This window comes from Coenobita brevimanus, chromosome 63 (genome assembly GCF_032717465.1).
Source record: "Coenobita brevimanus isolate Jiangsu-jjx chromosome 63, ASM3271746v2, whole genome shotgun sequence".
Classification (NCBI taxonomy): Eukaryota; Metazoa; Arthropoda; class Malacostraca; order Decapoda; family Coenobitidae; genus Coenobita; species Coenobita brevimanus.
Genome location: NC_137016.1, coordinates 68197 through 82361, shown reverse-complemented (window position 1 = coordinate 82361; position 14165 = coordinate 68197).

Genomic DNA, 14165 nt, shown 5'->3' with positions numbered 1-14165 from the left:
GTGACAAATTGCACATGGCCACCCTCCCTCTTCTTTGATAGTATTGCCCCCAGCCCTAGATACCATCACTTTTGTTTTATCTGCATTTACTCTTAAGCTCTTGTACCCCATACCATCTCTCCATTTCTTAAATCTTTCCTTTGCCTCCCTTTCATTCTCTGCAACCGACACCAAATCATCAGCATACAACATCTCCCACAGGAGTCCATTTCTGAAGTCATGTGAGAGAGCTTCAAGTACCATGATAAACAACATGGGGCTCAAAACTGACCTGTGATGCACACCAACATTCATGGAAAACTTGTCACTCAAATCTCCATTTACCTGTACCTGGGTGTGAGCACCCACATGCATGGCCATAACAACCCTAACCAGCCACTCCTCAATCCAAGCTTTCTCATTGCCCACCTCACCACCTCTCTAGGGACTCTGTCAAAGGCCTTCTCCAAATCAACAAAAACAAAGTATAGTTTCCTTTTCTTTCCAATATACAGTATTTTTCCTGAAGCTGTCGAACAATGAATATGGCATCAGTGGTCCCTCTGCCAGGCATGAACTCAAATTTCATCACATCAGTATTCACTCTTTCTCAAATTATACCTTCTAGAACTCTCTCCATTACCTTCATTATCTGATCTGAAAGCTTTATACCTCTATAATTTCCTCTTTCCAGGGCATCACCCTTCCCCTTGTACACATTTACAATTACACTCTTCAGCCAATCATGTGGGACAACATACTCATATAATCGTATTTATCAGATCATTGACTAACCTTGCTCCTATATCTCCTGAGGCTTTCAACATTTCAGCAATCAACCCAGACACACCTGCAGCTTTCCCCACCTGCATCCTGCCTACTGTCCTGCTCACAGTAGCAGAGTCAATCAAACACTGGATCTGCTGGCTCTAAACCTTCCCCATCTCAGTCAAACTCCTCATTCAACAACCAGCTGTAATGCTCTCTCCATGCATCTTTAATATCCCCACTGTTCACCACAACACTTCCTTCATCACGCTTCACACACTGCTCACCTATGATATCCCTATTCTCCCTCTTCATCCGATTTGTCACCTTAAAAATCATCTTCCCTTCCACACGATTTAGGGTATCAAGTAAAAGGTTTGACTCAGACTTTGCTTGGCAGCCAAGTATTCCTCTTTGTTACCACCTTTCTTCCATTCCCAGAAAAGCCTCCTTTTCTCATTAACTACAGCTTCTACACCCTAATCCTACCACCAAGTCACTTTATGTCTTGGTGGGCCTCTTGTCCATCCACATATTGAATCAGTAACTCTCAAGAGATTGGTCTTGAAGGCTCTGTACTGTTCCTTAACACTTCCATCCATGTCTCCTTGTTAAGCCACCACTCTCCTCATCATGCTATAGAAGGCATCCCGTACTGCTTGGTTTTTCAACTTCCATATTTTTCCCCTTGGTGCATAGGTCCTCTTTTTCATCACCCGCTCCTTAAGCACTATGCCACGTATCAATAACTTGTGTTGCGGCACACACTTCTCACTCCCTATAACTTTAACATCCCTCACTAAGCTCCTATTAGCCTCTTGACCAGGAAATAGTCTATCTGGCTGCTACTTCCCCCAGACTCGTATGTAATCAACCTACTCTCTCTTTTCCTAAACGTGTGTTGTACACACTCATGTTCACTGCCTTCCCGAACTTGAGTATTCTTTCCTCTTCCTCATTTCTTGTACCATATGCACATCCCCCATGTACTCCTTCATATCCTTGAGCTGCTTCACCTACAAGACCATTTAAATACCCTCTAATACTACAATTTCATCATCCCCCATACCACGTACTACACGTATTATGTCATTCCCAAATCTATCCTTCTCTACCTCGTCCAGGCCTGCCTGTGGAGCATACGCTGATACAATTGCAAACACCATTCCACCAAACAAAATTTTCACTGCTATTATCCTATCACTCTCATTACATCCATGACATATTCCAACCATTTCTCCCTAACCAACAACCCCACACCCCCATATCCATCTATCCAACCCTGCCAAAACAACATATAGTAACAATTCCTCCCAGGTATCTTTCCGGCTGATCCGCCCCTATACCGGACTTCTTGCACACAACCCACATCCACCCACCTCCTACTCATTTTGTTAACCACTTCCCCTGCTCTACCCCTCAAGCTTTCCACATTCCACGAAACCAGTCTAATCCCCCCAGGTGATTTAAAGTCCTCAGGCTTGCTTTGAATTACATTCTTTAACTTAGTCATAATCAGTAAAATAAGAAGGGGAGAAACTTGCCATAGGCCCCACCCACTGCACAGTCCCAGGCCCAGGCAATGGATATGGGACCCCTAGCCCATCAGCCTGGACCAGTGACTGTGGAAGTGGCCTTGGGTCACCCTGCCAGGACAGCTACAGGGACACCCTCCAAGCATGCCTTGGCACTGTAACTGCCCCTCCATAATACATTCATTGATAGGGCAGCCTTCAGAGGCACTACTCCAGGTTCGGGCCCCTCTCTATTGGGTAGAAGCGGCTGCCTAGGGAACGCAATGCCCTGTACCCTCTGGCACAGGTTCGAGCCCCATCTCACCCTGGCCTCACAATCTATGCTGGCGGAGCCCTCATCACACCTCCCTTCAAAAGTTCGCCACGAGGTAGCGAGGACAAAGATTTCTGGCTGCATGCCCTTGTTGGCGTCAACCCCTGTGACATAGTGGGCTACATTGTGTGATATGTAAAGTGCATATTATTGTGTAGTGTATGAGATAGAGGAAATGTTTGGGAGAGTATGCTGGTCTACTCTCTATGTTAGCCTCACACTTAAAAGGTCAGCAAAGGGGAATGGTTAGGTAGCTAGTGAAACAGGAGCTCCATCTCCCCATCACCAGCATTCCCATTGCCCTTGCGAGTACCACCCTGATCGGCTGGTGCTACAGCCTCCTGTAGGATGATGATAGTGATGGTGGTGCTGGTAATGATGATGATGATAGTGATAGTGGTTGTGGTAATGATATTGATGATAGTGATGGTGGTGGGGCTGGGCTACTCAGTCCTGACAGCTAAGGTGAGGGTGTCCTGCCATATTCACTCTTGCCTCTGACTGTCTTCTTCCTCGTCCTCCTTGTTGGCAGTTCCGTGCTGCTGACTGAGGGTTGTTTTCTTCCCTTACAGTGCCCCCTCTCCCTCCTTTATCATTTTCCTCACCACAAGATACGTTGTCCTTCTTCCTTGTCTTGATTTTAAATGCTGCTATTACAGCCATTCCCTGTGATATGCACCCGCTACGGCCAAATGTGTTCCTTGGTGGACTACTACTTGTTCGTGTGAAACGTGCTGCCTGGAAGAGTTTTCGTCATAAATGACCAGATTTATAGTCTTCTAATATTTCACTGAGCTTCCGCTGCCTTCCGCCGTACCATCCGTCAGGCCAAACATTCTAGTTTGAGGGACTGTGTTTCCTCTGTTTCTGAAAATACACTTGTGGGAGTTTGGTCCCGACTCCATAGGATATCAGGCAAACATATCCCACCCCAGGCTCCAGTTCTTAACATCGATGGCCAGTGTGTGGATGATTCTTACTTCATTGCAGAAGCTTTGGGAAATTAATTTAGCCTTCTTAGTAGTGGGTCTCATATCTCACTGGAATTTCATTGCTTTAAATCTGATTCTGAATCTGTACCAATTTCTTTTACTCCGTCAGGTGAGGGAGTTCTTAATGCTCTTAAAAATACATGTGAAGGACTTGATGGTGTTCATTACATTATTTTAAAACATCTCTCCCCACAAGCCACGTCCTTTCTCTTGGCCCTCAATAATTTTGGACTGAAGTCTTCTTTCCTCCTGATTGGTGTGTAGCGATCATCCTCCCGTTTCTTAAACCTGGTAAACCTGGCCACCATCCTCATGATTACTGTCACATAACCCTGACTATTATAGTTGTTTATGTAAACTTCTTCAATGGATGGTCAGTAAGTGACTCATGTGGCACCTTGAATCCCATCCTTACAGTTTGGGTATCACAAAGCACACAGCACCTTGGATCCTCTCCTTAGACGCAAATATTTTATTTGCTCTACTTTTTCACCCCACAATTCGATTTTTTTTTTTTTTTTTTTTTTTTTTTTTTAAAATAGAAAAGGCCTACGATACTGCATGGAGGTACAGGTATCAAATTCGTCGCTGCCTTCGTTCCCCTGGTCTGCTTGGTAGCATTGGTGTTTTCAAAATTTTCTTTCTTTCCGAACCTATCATGTTCATCAAAGAGATCACCTTTCCTGTTCCGTTCCTCAAGATGGAGGTGTTCCCCAGGGCTGCATGCTTAGTACTAACCATCTTATAGCTATAATTAGCATTGTCTACCCGTTTCGGTTTCAGTCTTTCTGTATGTTGACGATTTTGCTATTTATGCTGCAGATTCAGACCTCCCTCGTCTCCAATCTCATCTCCACTCCGCCATTGATGCTGCCTCCTGTGCAGTAGCGTTTACTTGTCCACAAACCATACTGCAGCCATCCCTTACCTGTATAACACCCCTCCTCCCTACCCTTTTCTACCACTTTTCTTGGCCTCATCTTTGACTTCAGATTAAACCGGAATGTACATGTTTCTTCCCTTCAGTCTTCCACACTTCACAGTCCTCACTTGCTGTAGACCCTGTCTCATCTTTCATGGGGTGCTGATTGTGTGGATTTTTTTTTTTTGTCTTCACTCTTCCATATTCTTTCGAAACTCAATTATGGATGCCAAATCTATTCTTGTCCCTCCACGCCTACCCTTTCAGATGCAGATTCCATTCATCATACTGGTATTTGTTTAGCCATTGGTGCATTTTGGTCGACTCGGCAAGTCTTTGCGTTGAATCAAGCATTCCTATCTATCTATCTATTGCCAGACGCCTTAATCCCTTATACAGGGTGGCCACAAACAAATCGCCTCCACGTCACCCTGTCCCCCGCCATTTCATTGCCCTGCTCCTAATTCACCCCCCCCCTCTCATATACCTCTCCACTCCATCCCTCCATCTCATCCTTGGCCTTCCCCTCCCTCTCTCCCCCTCCACCTAACTCACATACACACTCCTCGTCAGTCTCTCACTCTCCATCCTCTTCACATGGTCAAACCACCTCAGTGTGTTTCTCCTGACGCTTCCTATCACATCCACATCTACACTACAACGCTCCTTCACCTCCTCATTTGTCAGTCTGTCTCTCCATGTGACTCCACATGCTCCTCTCAAATAACTCATTTCCACTGCTCTCACCCTTGACCTGTGTCCCTCCAACAACGTCCAAGCTTCACTTCCACACGTCAGAGTTGGTATCACAATACTGTCATGTAATAACTTTTTCACCTCCATGCTCACTTCTCTGTTTCTTATCACTGCCTTCAAGGAACCAGCAACCTTTCTTCCTTGTTGTACGCTTTCAAGCACTTCACCCTCCAAACTTCCATCCTTACTCATCACACTACCCAAGTACTTAAACGCACTCACATTCCCCCCTCTCTTATCGTCATTCTCTTCTCACGATCAGGTCCTATGCATATGACTTCCAGTTTCCTGCTAATAAGTTATTCTGTCCTCCCAGTTTTCTGCGACGCTCTTTTCACTCAATCTCCCATCACCTTCTGTTCCCCCTTCACCCCACCCTTCCTCAGTCTATTGATTTCACTTTTCCTTCTATTCTTCCACTCTGTCCAATGTCCCTCCCACCTTGCCTTGTGCCTCCCGTTGTGGTCTGCCCTTCTTTTCTCTCTTCTAAGTCTCTTCTTCCCCCAGATGCTCTTCGCTCCCTTTTTCTTGAATATGTCTTGTCACTCGTCTGCAATGCATATTTTTTTACTGACGCCTCCAGATATTGCCTCTTCTCTTTCATTATAGACTGTGTCCTTATTTTGTGCTCAGTACCCTTATACTCTCTCTCTCTCTCTCTCTCTCTCTCTCTCTCTCTCACACACACACACACACACACACACACACACACACAAATCGCCTGGTGGTAGCAAGAATAAAACAAATTCATGGGCGTGAAGGGGTTAAGGCAGTGTTGGCAGCGGCAGACGAAATTATTCAGCAAGGGAGAGAGAACCATAGTGGAGGAGATAGGGGGAGACTATCCATTAACATCTTCATTTTGGCGATTTATTTTTTCTTTTATTCTTACTGTCTCCACGCGTTTTATTCAGCTCAGGATAGAGAGTTTTTGGCACTGGATGGGTTAACTGTTGCCTTCCTTTATCCTTTACGGCTAAATAAATTCTTCCTTCGAGTTGACGTGATAGAAAGTGGTAGGTAAAATACATTGAGGTGGTTTAGCCATGTGGAATAGATGGAGAGCGAGAGACTATCTGGTACGAATATGGCTGAAAACAAAATGTGTAATGACAAAAGCGACCAGAAAACAACAATCGTTTTTTCTGCTACTAAGGGGTGTTATAGCAGTCAACCGAGAAAGCCCGATGAAGCTACGTGTTTGGCCAGGTTTATATATTCTATCAGTCTGTCTCCCTATCTGTCTGCCTGTCTGTCTGCCTTTGTCTTCCTGCCTGTCTGTTAGCAAAATTATAGGAGAAAGTCAGCAGATTATCCTATTCTTTATTTAGATTTTGAATAAACCATTCCGTACAAGCCTTACAATCTGGTGAACGTTGTTGCTGGAAGTTGAGCAGGAAGAGTTAGCGGACAGTGACTAATTTTTCACAGCTACCCATCCATTTTACTGGTTTTCCCTGAACAGAAAGCCCACCCCGGCTTAGTCTGTGGCGTCACAAAAGGTGCGCGGGGATGTCATGCGTGCAGATCATCTCTGTCATTAGACTTTGAATTAGGTTGGGATGAACTAATTCGATATTTACAGCATTTAGTAAAAGGTCAGGGCTACAAGGATAAAGGTTCGGCCACCCGTCATATCCGAGACAGAGACTCATAAGTTTCGAAGCATTGTGACGAAGAAGCAATAAACAGTAGGTCAGAGGTAGACTCCGTGAAGAGTGTGTGTCAGTACATCAAGTCTACACGATTATTTAATTATCTGTTACCATACTCTAACATCAGAGGTGTCTAGTGATAAAGTGGACTGGCGTTTGAACCGATTGTGAGGCAAGAGTGTTGTTGGCGTCACTTCATAAGCTGGTGGTTAGATTTTGCTGGATTTTCCCGCCATTGTCCTCATGCCTGTGATCTCACCTTGTTTCCCGCTGCACCCTCAAAAGGTATGCCATTTGGCTTTTACTACTTCTGTACTCGTTTTACTCTAACTTGGCCCAAATTTCCATCTCTCCAATCTGAATGTTGAGATGTAGCAATAGATTAATGCAAGAATATGTAAGTCACAAGAAAGAGCTGTGGAAAGGTAGCCACAGCGTTGTTCTTGTCTAGCAATGATCCATGTGAATTAAGCGACAAAATGAGGAAAATCTGGGCCAAGTTAAGATGAGAAAATTTGTATACTGCATGATGGTATGATAATCTAGGACGTTGTGGAAGGATGAGAGGTAATTGTCGCTTACAACAGAGGGACAGGCAGACAGTGAGACAGATATATAGAAGACAGATAGACGAAGGTTAAGGAGGCAGGAGAGGCGGGAAGAAGCGTGGCGTACTGATGAGAGTAGCTGACTTCATAGTACATTACAATATATTTGTGCCCTAACTTTAATAGCATATCTTCTTATGTATGATCGAGGTCCTTTGACAAGTTGTGAGCTAACACACACACACACACACACACACACACACACACACACACACACACACACACACACACACGTATTCTAAGGTAGGACTTGATGGGGGGAAGGAAGTGTGTGTGTGTGTGTGTGTGTGTGTGTGTGTAACACACTCTAACCAAGGCAAGACTATGAATATTGTCCACTATACTCTTTTTACTCTAACTTGGCTTAAAACTCCCCTATTTCCGTCCTGAATGCTGAGTTGTAGCAATAGATGAACCCTGGAAGATGATGCTGGTGACGAAGAAGTGCAGAGGCAAGGTTGTAGAGCCATAGCATTGTACTTTCTGCCACTGAACTACGTGAAATCAGCTGCAAAAGGACGAAAATCTGGGCCAAGTGAAATTGAAGAGAATATATCTCCCGCAGTTTATATATAATGTTTTTTTTACGAACATTTATATCAACAGTTACCTTTTTTTCCTTCATAATATATAAGAACGACGTCGAACCAAGTTTTTGAAAAGATCCAGGAATGTAAGAGTTCTCTGTGGTAAGAAATTAAGGAGAAAAGTGTTGTGGGTGTTGGCGGAGCATTGCGGTGAGATGTGCAGGCACACGCATGACTGTACTGTACACACACACACACACACACACACACACACACACACACACACACACACACACACACACACAATACTCTCTAATGGAACTTGCTGGTGGGAAAATGTGTGTATGTAACTGGTGGTGTGAGAGGTTGCCATGGTAACACACAGGCACCTCCCACTAGTCAACCAAAGACTTCCTTAGCGATATATCTTTGGACAAGGCTGATTAACATCCTTTTGTACGTTTTGTATGCAGATTATGGTAAAGCTTGAAGTATTTATACAGCACAGTAGGAGAGCAAGGTGTAATAAGGAAAATAAATGGCTAAGAAAGAGGTGCTAGGGAGTTGTAGAATGAGTTTATAGCTGTAATTTTTATCAGAGCGTTCCATTAAGCTTATGTATAGCTTATCAGACTTAACATGGCTGAGATCTTGTATTTGCTGCTTATTTCTCATAGCATAATTACAGGCAGAAGAAGACGATAACACGGCTCTACATATGTCCAACAGCACTTTTTCGTGACTAGCATCATCTTCTAATGTCAGGCTCTTGTTACAGCTCAGCATTCAAGATGGAGAGATGGCAATTTTAGGCCAAGTTAAAGTGAAGTTCTATATCCATTCCATATCACCTTTTCGTGACTATACCGGTCTTCCTCTAACACGGGCCAGATTCCTTCCTTGTGTAAGTAATTTTACTTATTTCACGTAGCCCAGTGCCAAGAAATGACAATGGTATGGCTCTACATCCTTCATATAGCACTCCTTCGTGACTAGCATCATGTTTTGGTGTTCATCTATTGTTACAACTCAGCATTCAAGACGGAGAGATGGTAATTTTAGGTCCATTTAGGGAAAAGAGAGTACTGTTCTATATTCTAGTGTTAATGTATCCTTACAGCTCAGCATTTAAGGTGAGGAGATGGCAATATTAGGCAAAGTGAAAGTGAATACAGTATGGTAAACATCTAAGTATAATTTCTGACTTTGTTTGCTACGGTCCCTGATGCTTCCTCTACGACGGTTTTCTCTTATGCACTCAGCCTCCTAAGACCCATCCCCAGCTGAATAAAATCGTCTGGAGTCTAATAAAAGAAAAGTACTAGAGTTGTCACGATGATAGGAGGGTTAATATTTACAGCATGAACGCTCTCAGACACTTATAAATAGCTCACAGGTGCATAATAGCCTCTTGTATTAGCTAGAATAAAATACTAGAGTTACCCTGAAGATGAGAGGGCCTCCGTGCCCTCTAATGGTTGTAAAAGTAGTTGGGTAAAGTTTCACACGAGTTTCTGGGCTGAACAAGCATGGCATTCCATTGGTCAGTCAGTGGTACTCGGACGATAAGAGGATGAGGCTGCGTCGGCTCCGTCTCCTGATGTAAGTGTTAAATTTTACTGTTTTGGGGTTAAATTTCGCTGTTTTTGCCATTAAGATGATTCAGATAGGACACAGAGGTATCTTGCTGCCAACCAGGAAGTGTCATAGGTCAAATAGATTCAGCAGATGAGGGCAATAGACGTCGTTTTGCTGGTTAGGGGGTAGTGATGGTGTGTAGGCTTCTCCTCTTTCTGCAAGTGTTGGGTTTTGCTGTTTTTGCCATTAAGGTGACTAAATTAGGACACGGGGATATCTTACGGTCAGCCAGGAAGCGTTGTAGGCCAAAGAAATTGCACATACTGATACACACACACACACACACACACACACACACACACACACACACACACACACACACACACACTGAACACGTACACACTGAACACGTACAATTTGACTACGTACACACTTAGCATGTACACACTGATGCACGCACACACCGATGCACGCACACACCGATGCACGCACACACCGATGCACGCACACACCGATGCACGCACACGCTGCGGCATGTACGCACTAAACACGCGCACACGAAGCAGGCACACACTACTGCACGCACGTATTCATTCACGCAAACACTGATACAAGCACTGATCAGAGCACGCACGCACACTAATATACGCACACACTGATACACACAGGCGCTGATACACACAGGCACTGATACACACAGGCACTGATACACACAGGCACTGATACACGCACACTCAGATACGAGCTCAGATACAGGCACACAATGATGCACACACACACATGTTCACGCACATGCCGACACACACACACACACACACACACACACACACACACACACACACACACACACACACACACTAAACCACCACACAGGTGGTGGGTCATATTTAGCTGACGTGTCGGAGTGTGGAGATACAGATAAGAGAGAGAGAGAGAGAGAGAGAGAGAGAGAGAGAGAGAGGGAGGGAGGGAGGGGGGGAGGGGCATGAGGTAAGTCAGGCAGGGAGGAGGAGGGTAGACTGTTGTTGTTCGTGTTCCTCCTCCAAATTCCCCTATTCGTCAACGCAATAGGATGGCCGGGGATACTGTAGAGATGGAAGGCAAAAGTGGCAGGAGATAAATTATATAAAATGGTGATCCCTAAACCTTACCTGTATCGAATCGTTCGTGTCGTATCTTTTTTAAAGGATCTAACATGCTTGCATGCGTCGTCGGCCTTGGTCACATCATGGCGGCTCTCCACACTGCAGAATCTTTTGCAGCCTCCCTATTCACTCCCTCATCCCTGAAGTCACACACTATGACCTCGTCCCAGGCCTTTTCCGGTCTGCCTCTCGCAGCCCTACCTCCGACGTTCACACCTCTCTCTCCTCACCCAGTTGTCATCCTCCATCCTCTCCACATGTCCTAACCATCTCAGTCTATCCCTCCTCATCACAACAATACACTTTTCCCCCATCCCGCCTCTTAATTCCTCAATAGTAAACCTAGCCTCCCCCCAAACCCAGGTTTAGCATTTAAGTAAGAACTGCACGTCCATCTAATCATTGTTATTTCTGTACGAAATGTGTTGACTACGTAATCCTTGGTTAGGTAAAGATTCGTTTATTCCCCTGAACCAGAGTGACATTATTCTTATTTTATTCTTATTGTTATCAAGCGATTTTATTCAGCTTACGAGCAGCCTTCCGTACTAAAGACTTTATTAGTACTGCATCTGACTCCTTCAGTTTGAAAAGTGTACCCTAAGCTGAATAAAATCATCAGGCTGTTGCAAGAATAAAATGAACGACTTTTCTTGGCTGAATGGGTTAACACTAACATGATCATTTGCCCCGACATTATCCGATTTATTCACCATCTCGATAACTGACTGAGATTTTGGTAGTCATGGTCGGTGACAAGATGGGGCTTTGACCATAATGGCTTTCAGGTTGGCTCTCATGACTACCGTTCACATATTTGCATAAAGATTGTGATTTACACCCTTCCTTGATCAGGGCATGCGTTCTGACGTCATGCGTTGTGTGAACTACGGGGGGAGGGGGGTGAAGATTGTCAGTACTCCCACCTTCCCCAAGAAATTACTTAAAAGAAATAATTCGTGTACTCTATTGGATGACGTGGATGTGGACGTATTATAACTACATATTTACACGGTACGGCAATTCCACTATGACACCAGCTGTTGACAATGCTGGTGCTCTTGGGCCTAAAGAAGCTATTTTTTTTTTTTTTTCGGTGACAGTCCCTACTAAGAAATGAGTTCATTATTCACACACACACCCGCCAAGGGAGATACAATAATCCTGGTTAACATCTGTTTATTTCGAAGGTGCTCTGAGGTTTATGAAAAGTCCCAGACACTCCTTGCTAATTAAACAGCCGATGGAAAATATGTTAAATACCATTGTTAAATTTGCCAACAATTACAAACAGCCACACTGATATATTTCCAGAGGACGATTTTTGTGTTCTGGCGTCGTAGCAGTGGCTAATTGTACACACCATCTCTAAACTGTCACCTTCTCTATGCCCGCTACTCCAGTCCCCCTTCCCTATCCCCTCACCTCTTCCCTACCCCCTCACCTCTTCCATCCCCCTCACCTCTTCCTTACCCCCTCACCTCTTCTCTACCCTCTCACCTCTTCCGTCTACCCCCTCACCTCTTCCTTCTACCCCCTCCCCTCTTTCCTCTACCCCCTCCTCTCTTCCCTACCCCTTCCCCTCTTTCCTACCCCCTCCCCTCTTCCCTACTCCCTCACCTCTTTCCTCTACCCCTCTCTCCTCTTCCCTACCCCCTCATTTCTTCCCTACCCCCTCCCCTCGTCCCTACCCCCTCCCCTCTTCCCTACCTCCTCCCCTCTTCCCTACCCCCTCCCCTCATCCCTACCCCGTCACCTCTTCCCTACCCCCTCCCCTCTTCCCCCTACCCCCCTCATCTCTTCCCTACCCCCTCACCTTTTCCCTCTACCCCATCACCTTTTCCCTCTACCCCCTCACCTTTTCCCTCTACCCCCCTCACCTCATCCCTACCCCCTCACCTTTTCCCTATCCCCTCCCATCTTCACCCTACCCCCTCATCTCTCCCCTACCTCCTCACCTTTTCCCTCGACCCCTTCACCTCTTCCCTCTACCCCCTCACCTCTTCCCTCGACCCCCTCACCTCTTCCCTCGACCCCCTCACCTCTTCCCTCTACCCCCTCACCTTTTCCCCCTTCCCCCCTCACCTTTCCCTACCCCCTCACCTTTCCCTACCCCCTCACCTCTTCCCTCTACCCCCTCACCTCTTCCCTCTACCCCCTCACCTCTTCCCTCTACCCCTCACCTCTTCCCTCTATCCCCCTCACTTCTTCCTTCTACCCCCGTCACCTCTTCTCTACCCCCTCACCTCTTCCCTACCGCTTCACCTCTTCCCTCTACCCCTCACCTCTTCCTTACCCCTTCACCTCTTCCCTCTACCCCCCTCCCCTTCCCTCTACCCCCTCCCCTTCCCTCTACCCCCCTCCCCTCTTCCCTACCCCCTCGCCTCTTCCCTACCCCCTCGCCTCCTCCCTACCCCCTCGCCTCTTCCTTCTACCCCCCCTCCCATCTCCCTGCCACCAGTCAAACCTCCCCTACCCTCACACCTCTGCTCTCCACCTCTCAGGTTGAGTTTTTCCATTGACACGAAGAAAGAAGAGGATTTTCGCACGATCAAGCAGGCAGAGGATATTTACACGGCCAGGCAAGCAAAGGATATTTACACCGACACGACAGACGCCAGGAGTGGGAAATAATAGCTTTCTCCCCAAGTAAAAGGTATTTGAACCATTTTTAAACTTTTTGAAATTTGAAATATTTTTTTCTGAGCTGTTCTCACATCGTACACTTAGTCATGCATTTTGTTTATTGTTAAAAGAGTTATTTTCACACACACACACACACACACACACACACACACACACACACACATACATAGAAACAAACACACACACATACACATACATACATAGAAACAAACACACACACACACACACACACACACACACACACACACACACACACACACACACACACACACACACACACACACACACATACACACACACACACATACACACACACACACATACACACACACACACATACACACACACACACACATAGAAACACACACACACACACACACACACACACACACACAAATCTCTCTCTCTCTCTCTCTCTCTCTCTCTCACGCAGACAAATTTTGCACGAGAGTACTGATATCTGTGTGGTGGTTGTGATTATGGTGGTGTCAGCGGTGTTGGTGGTGGTGATGTGTGGTTGTGATGGTGGGTGGTTGTGATGGTGGTGGTAGTACGTGGTTGTGGTAGTGGTGATAGTGTTATGCTGGTGGTTGTAAGATGATGCAGTGTGGTGGTTGTGGTGGTGGTGGTGGTAGTGTGGGTGTGGTGATGGTACAGTATGGCTGTGAAGAACTTAAAGGAAGGATGTGTGGAATGGGAAGGAATTGGGTGACAAGTTGGGGTTAGAAGACATTGACGTAA